The sequence below is a fragment of the Eurytemora carolleeae genome, unplaced genomic scaffold (genome assembly GCF_000591075.1).
Source record: "Eurytemora carolleeae unplaced genomic scaffold, Eaff_2.0 scaffold634, whole genome shotgun sequence".
In the NCBI taxonomy this organism is placed as follows: Eukaryota; Metazoa; Arthropoda; class Copepoda; order Calanoida; family Temoridae; genus Eurytemora; species Eurytemora carolleeae.
Window position 1 is genome coordinate 188,734 of NW_019396525.1, and position 6,000 is coordinate 194,733.

The following is a 6,000-nucleotide window of genomic DNA, read 5'->3' on the forward strand; positions in this document are numbered from 1 at the left end:
TTCGACATATGCAAATCCGATATACTCCACTTCTGACCTATGCCAAATCCGCTATACAACACATTCGATTTACTAGCATGTGGTTTTACCGCTGTTAGATGCCCCCTAGCCTGTCCTAGCCACGGCGCTGGCCCGGCCTGGCCTTTCCTAGCCGCAGCGCTCGGCCCAGAAATTGTCTGAACCTACCCTAACCCTCAAATAATGCAAAAATAAACAGCGGACGTAGGTTCGATATTGTAGTAGGTCGGAAAGTTACTAGGTGAGGAGTTGAGTAAGGGGATGTGTATATTACCGGAAAGTTAGTAGGTGAGGAGTTGAGTAAGGGTATATTAGCGGATAAAGCTTTGATCTCGAATTCCACGGTTCTAAAGTTCCCAGCTGAGGAGACATATACAATATACAACAAACATGGAATGGTTTTCATCCGGATTCTTGTCATTGTGAAATATCGCTAAGGATTTTGTACCTTGCAATTGTTTCTTACAGGGTGTCCCAATAAACATGGAAATTCAGTGACGAATTCAATATCGTCTTTTTAAATAATTCTTTGATTTAGTATAGTGATACCTACTGAGAAAGTTGAAATCTTTAAGAGTTTCGTCTGCTATGTTCACATTTTGTTTGTTTATGTTTTGACTGCATACGGTTGTACTTAGTAAAACAAGAAAATTGCATATACAAGCAGAGTAAACTTGCGGAGACATTATAGACACATCTTTACAGTCTTTTACCCTTTTCATAAAATAAACTCTAGCAGACATAATAATATTATGGCTTTTGAAATCAGGTATTGCAATTAGGTATTGCAATGCTAATGCTTAACAAAGACGATATCGAATTCGTCACTGTATTCCCATGTTTTTTGGGACACTCTGTAAATTATCAAACTTCTGAACGTTTTAAAGACATAAAATATTTACAAGAATTACAAATAAAAAAGTTTCAAAAAGATTTTAAAAATATTTTTATGTCAAAATATCTACAGATGCTATCATCTGAATATTTATAGAATTTTGTTAAAATTAAATTTTAAAAAATAAATACATTAAAACGAAAATTATTCCAAAGTTTTCTGGTTATCACTGTAGAGAACCCTATTTATAGTTACCATAAATTATATATTTGCAATGTGAATAACCACTTCATTGCTATATTTCACATTGGAAATATATCTGTGGCTAATATGTGACCTTTCAACGATTATCTGCCATCTGTAGTTGTAACAAAAAACATCTGGAAAAATTGCAAAAATTCTTAAAATAAAAGGCTTTATTCGTATTTCAGAAAGCAGAGGGTTCTCAAAATTTTATATCCTAAAAATCAATGCAAATATTGATTATTCGAGATTAATGCACGAAGAGAAGATGCATTCTTTTTAATTGGATTACTTAAAGGGACTGTTCACCTCGTTTAACCTTAATCTGAGGAAAAATGACAAAAAGACCCTTTTTCATTTAAAAAAAAATTATAATTTTTTTTCCGGAGGGTTTCCTTCAAAAGTGATAAATTGTTTTGTATAGCAGAGGCAAGGAAGTATATTTTAAAGTTCCCAGCCTTTTAAATGGTGGATATCGAGATTAATGCTTAATCCTCTCTTTTTCTTAATCTCGAGACTAACTTAATCTTGTACTTGTATCCTGAAAAGTGTATAACATTCAACCAATCAGAGTCCCTTATCAGAAGCCGGTAAGTTTGAAATTTTGTGCGCCATTTATGATTAATATACAGAAACGGGAAGGACTCTTAATTTTAAAAAACTGGTTTTTGATTTTTCTGTTCTATATCCAAAAAAAAGGGGACTAAGCATTAAATCTAAAGTGTCCACATTGGATATACGGATTAAGCAGTCGGTATTAATGGTATCCCATTCTAAAGTTCCCAGCTCAGTATCTATTTCTTACAAAGAGAAGACGACATTATCTTACTTATCACGATGCTTAGCTAAAGGATAGGTATAGCATTATTATTAGAGGATGCTATTTTTGGAATCTCTTGAAATTTCGACGCCAGTCCCTTTAAATTGACAATCCAATTATTTAAAAATTAAATACTTTAACAATTGTTCATATCTGCAAGATAAATGAGAGACAAACTATATTTATTAGAAATAAATAAAACGGTTTACGAGAATAAATATAAATATATCGTAAATCTTGAAATCAAATGTACGGGCAGTTTTAAAAATTGAGGATCCATGCATTACCACAACGAAATATCGAAGTGGGATTAAATTGATCCGTAGATCTGTATAAATAACACTAAAGTTCTGAATTCTGTTTGTTTGTAGTGGGATAGATCTTGGTATAATTAAATGCAAGGATTCAGCTCTATAATTACGTAATAAATGTTGAGAAGTGATTGATTAATTAGCAAAATAAATGTTAATTAGTCTTTAGCAAGAAATAATTTTGTCAGAAACCTACACAAATCTTGCTTAAATATAAATAGGAGGAGTCAAAATAAACAGAACTTTAATTTACATTTTGAGGTTTACTGTGAAAGTTAATTCTTGTTTTTTAGAGAAGGGGAGGGGGACTGGAAGGATATGGGGAGGAAATAGAAAGGGAAGAGGGTGTTTATTTACATATTGAAGAAAGGGTTTTAAAACATTTTAAGGAAGTGTGGGGGGGGGTCTTTTTTTAAAGAACAAAAGAGTGTTGGAAGGGAGTTCTACAACTGGAAATTAATTTTCCCAAATGATATTCCGAATAATCTGCACCAAACTTCCAGTTCCCGGATATTAAGCACTGTCAGGTTCTCCGGTAACATTAAGACGACATCCTCCCTGAATACAAGAATTACTGTTAAAGGGACTGTTATTGTAAATTCAAGCAACTCTTAGTTTAAAAATGGTGCATGCATGATTTACAACGATACATGTTATATTATTTTTTAGTTCAATAATCATAAGATGAATAATCTCCATTTACAGACATATGAAAATAATCAATTTTGAAACAGAAAACCATAAAAACTCATTCATTCTTTGTGTCCCTTTAAAAAACGCAGCATTTACTTGAACATTGATCAAATCCAAAAATCAAAAAACTTTAAATAAAAATCTCTTTAATCTTTGAATGAAGCAATATATGTTTAGAAGAACATCTGTATAAAAATCTTTTTAGAAATAGAAAATAAAAAGCTGTTGTACTTAATACAGTGGTAGGCGATTATATCAATACAATGACGACGACGTTCGAATTCAGTTTTGATTTAAATTAAGATGTTAAACAGCATCGATACACAAAACATAGAAGTCAAGAGAATTTATCAATTAAAAAGCTTCTCTTTGATTACTTGTAAACTTTTAACGCGAAAAAAGCTTTATTAAATCAAAACTTTATTAAAAAAGTCGTCTTCATTGTAGTGATATAATCGCTTACCACCGTATAATAATAATTTATGAACTAAGAATATTAAATTAATAAAAATTATTAGTTTTCAGCTCTTAGAAATAGTTGGATAAGAAAAATTAATTAATTGATAAAAAAAATGCTTTCAAAAAAGAACAAATTTAATTATTAATTATAATAATATTTATAATAATATAATAATATATTATAATAATATAATTATAATAATAATTATAATAATAANTTTAAACATTTAAACATTTAAACATTTAAACATTTAAACATTTAAACATTTAAACATTTAAACATTTAAACATTTAATTATTTAAACATTTAAACATTTAATTATTTAAACATTTAAACATTTAAACATTTAAACATTTAAACATTTAAACATTTAAAAATTTAAACATTTAAACATTTAAACATTTAAACATTTAAACCCTTTCAATAATTGACACAGCTTGCTTACTTTTGGGGGGCCCTCCACCCACCCTATACACAAGAAAAAATGTTAATACTTTCTATCGAATTATTACAACGATCAAATAATTATATTTTTAACGATAATTACAACACCTTTATATGTTTAACGATAATTTCACCACCTTTATATGCTTAACAATCAATTCATCACCTTCACATATTTAACGATCATTTCAACTATCTTCATATGTTTAACGACCATTTCAACACCTTTATATTTTTAAAAATCATTTAAACACCCTTATATTTTTTGACGATTATTTCAACAATCATTTCAACACCTTTATATATTTAAAAATCATTTCAGCACTCTTCATATGTTTAATAATCATTTCAACTCCCATGTATGTTTAGTTTATAGATCATTTTAACCCCCTTATACATATAGTGATAATATCAACACCATTATATTTGTAAAGATAATTTTAACACCCATATGCGTTTGACGACCGTTTTATCATCCTTTTACGTTTAACTATCATTTCGTTACCATGTTTACCTAGTAATGTACGGTATAATAACTCTGTTTACCTAGTAATGTACGGTATAATAACTCTGTTTACTTAGTAATGTACGGTATAATAACTCTTTTTATCTAATAATGTACGGTAAAATAACTCTGTTTACCTAGTAATGTACGGTATTATAACTCTGTTTACCTTGTAATGTACGGTATAATAACTCTGTTTACCTAGTAATGTATGGAATAATAACTCTGTTTACCTAGTAATGTACGGTATAATAACTCTGTTTACCTAGTAATGTATGGTATAATAACTCTGTTTACCTAGTAATGTACGGTGTAATAACTCTGTTTACCTAGTAATGTACAGTTATACTAACTCTGTTTACCTAGTAATGTACAGTATACTAACTCTGTTTACCTAGTAATGTACGGTGTAATAACTCTGTTTACCTAGTAATGTACGGTATAATAACTCTGTTTAACAAGTAATGTACGGTATAATAACTCTGTTTACCTAGTAATGTACGGTATAATAACTCTGTTTACCTAGTAATGTACGGTATAAAAACTCTGTTTACCTATAGTAATGTACGGCGTAATAACTCTGTTTACCTAGTAATGTAAAGTATAATAACTCTGTTTACCTAGTAATGTACGGTGTAATAACTCTGTTTACCTAGTAATGTACGGTATTATTAAATAAAAGAAAACAGATAAAAACCCAATTAACATGGACCAATCTTCAGTGAGGTCTGTTTTCGATTGTAGAATATTCCAGTATATATATATATCCAGGTAGTTTAATGTGAGCTAGGGTTTTTGATCACAATTTTCATCGTGTTTGTATTCAAATTTTTTAACTGTTTAGCTTTAGAAGATTAAGTTTAGTGATTTAAATCGATTTCAGTGAGTTAAAGTCCTTTTGTCTTTCAAATTTTTAACCCAGTGCACAATGCACACAGCTAAACTTTAAATATTTGTACAAAGTGTCTCTCCGCTAACTCATAACAAAATTGATTTAAATCCGTTTATTTAAAAGTTTCGATCTCTTAATTAACCTGAATATATATAGTTCTCTCGTCTAGTATAAATATATCTCCACCAACTGCGTGGTCCAAATTCTCGAACCTGGAATTTTTTATAATTTATGAAACTATTGTGTACTTTATCATTCATAGTAAATTTCATTATAGACGTGCTATAAAGTAATCATCCGCTGTATATAATAGGACGCTGCTATAAAATTTCATTGGTTTACATCTCCGACATTTTTTATATTTCTAGATTTTTTTTTTCAATTTCAATTTTGGCTTTGTTAAATCTAGAGATAACCATAGCATCAAGATAAAAACAGAAGGATTTCAAAGTATTGTACTCTGCATCTCATGAAGGTTCTCGCCTTTAATCTAAAGAGAATTGAACCTTCTTCATAAAGAGAAAGTTCTGTTAAAAATTGATAGCACTGCGGACCTAAAAGTTGTTATGAAACTATTGTGTACTTTACCATTCTTCATTAAATCTAAAAAGGCTTGAACCTTCTCGATAAAGAGAAAAATTTCTGTACAAAAACTTTTTTACACTGTGAACCAAAAAAAACAGTGTTGATGCAGTGTGACCACAGCATGTTCTAGCTAGTTTAGAACCATAGAAGGATTGTAAGATCTAGAAAGAAATAGGGGAAAACATTAGATATAT